Source organism: Otolemur garnettii, unplaced genomic scaffold (genome assembly GCF_000181295.1).
Source record: "Otolemur garnettii isolate 467f Iridium unplaced genomic scaffold, OtoGar3 scaffold00004, whole genome shotgun sequence".
Classification (NCBI taxonomy): domain Eukaryota; kingdom Metazoa; phylum Chordata; class Mammalia; order Primates; family Galagidae; genus Otolemur; species Otolemur garnettii.
Window position 1 is genome coordinate 31,777,077 of NW_003852399.1, and position 1,902 is coordinate 31,778,978.

At 48.7% G+C, this 1,902-nt stretch overlaps 1 protein-coding gene across 1 annotated transcript in view; it reads left to right on the plus strand.

Moving 5' to 3' along the window:
- Positions 1–1,902, plus strand: part of VIRMA (vir like m6A methyltransferase associated) — a 91,258-nt gene that overhangs the window by 88,345 nt on the left and 1,011 nt on the right. The gene's annotated exons all lie outside the window — the stretch shown is intronic.

The following is a 1,902-nucleotide window of genomic DNA, read 5'->3' on the forward strand; positions in this document are numbered from 1 at the left end:
TGTTGTTTGGCGGGTCCGGGCTGGGGATTCGAACCCGCCACCTTAGGTGTACGTGGCTGGCGCCTTAGCCGGTTGAGCTATAGGTGCCGGGCCCAGTGTACATCTTCTATAGAAGTAATCAAATTTTGAAATTCTGAACTGTGTGTGTAATCTGAATAATTTCAAGGTAATAGTGCTCCATTTTTATATTTCATTAGTGAAATCCAATTATTAAGGTACCTTTTTGACCACAGTGTATTTTTTTTTTTTTGTAGAGACAGAGTCTTACTTTATCACCTTCACTAGAGCGCTGTGGCGTCACAGCTCACAGCAACCTCCAACTCCTGGGTTTAAGCGATTCTCTTGCCTTAGCCTCCCAAGTATGTGGGACTACAGGCGCCTGCCACAATGCCTGGGTATTGTTTTGTTGTTGCTGTAGTTGTCATTGTTGTTTAGCTGGCCCGGCCGGGTTTGAACCCACCAGCCTGGGTGTATATGGCTGGCGCCCTACCCACTGAGCTACAGGCACCACCAGCTTATAGAATTTTAGTTTCTTTTTCATTATTATTATATATATTTTTAAGATAGAGTCTCAGGGCTCGGCACCTGTGGCTCAAGTGGCTAAGGCACCAGCCACATACACCTAAGGTGGCAGGTTCGAATCCAGCCCGAGCCTACCAAAACAACAATGACGGCTGCAACCAAAAAATAGCCAGGCATTGTGGTGGTCGCCTGTGGTCCCAGCTACTTGGGAGGCGGAGGCAGGAGACTCACTTGAGCCTAGGAGTTGGAGGTTGCTGTGAGCTGTGATGCCACAGCACTCTACCTAGGAGGACAGCTTGAGGCTCTGTCTCAAAAAAAAAAAAGATAAGAGTCTCACTTTATCGTCCTTGGTAGAATAGTGTGGTATCACAGCTCACAGCAATCTCCAGCTCTTGGGCTTAGGTGATTCTCTTGCCTCAGCCTCCTGAGTAGCTGGGATTACAGGCGTCCACCACAAGGCCAGGCTATTTTTTGTTGCAGTTTGGCTGGGCTGGGTTTGAACCAGCCACCCTCAGTATATGGGGCTGATGCCCTACTCAGTGAGCCACAGGCGTTGCCCCTCTTTCATTACTTTTTTGGGTCCCTCCCTCTTCCCCCTTCCACCCAGGAGATAGGGTCTTGCTCAGTCACCCAGGCTGGAATGCAGTGGTGCAATCAGAACTCATTGTAGCCTCAAACTCCTGTGCTTAAGCATTCCTCCCCCCTTAGCCTCCTTAGCAACTATAACTAACAGCATGTGCCACTATGCCTGGCTAATTTCTAAGTTTTTTGTGAGGGTGGGGTCTCACTATGTTGCCCAGATGAGGCTGGTCTCAAATTTGTGACCTCACGAAATTAATCTTCGGGCAGCACCTGTGGCTCAGTGGGAGGGCAATGAAGTGAGACCCTGTCTCTACAAAAAAAGAAATCAGTCTTCATGTCTTGGCCTTCCTAAGAGTTGGAATTATAGATATAAGCCACTGCACCTGGACCTATGACTTTTAAATATTAAGAAAAACCAGTCAAGGGTGGTGCCTGTGGCTCATTGAGTAGGGCACCGGCCCCATATACTGAGGGTGGTGGGTTCCAACCTGGTCCTGGCCAAACTGCAACAAAAACATAGCCGGGTGTCGTGGCAGGTGCCTGTAGTCCCAGCTACTCAGAGCCTGAGGCAAGAGAATTGTCTAAGCCCAGGAATTGGAGGTTGCTGTGAGCTGTGTGATGCCACAGTACTCTACCAAGGGCCATAAAGTGAGACTCTATCTCAAAAGAAAAGAAAAACCCATCAAATCTTTTTTAGAGACAGAGTCTTTGTCACCCCAGTGGCATCACAGCTCACAGTAACCTCCAGCTCTTGGGCTTAGGCGATTCTCTTGCCTCAGCCTCCTGAGTAGCTGGGAC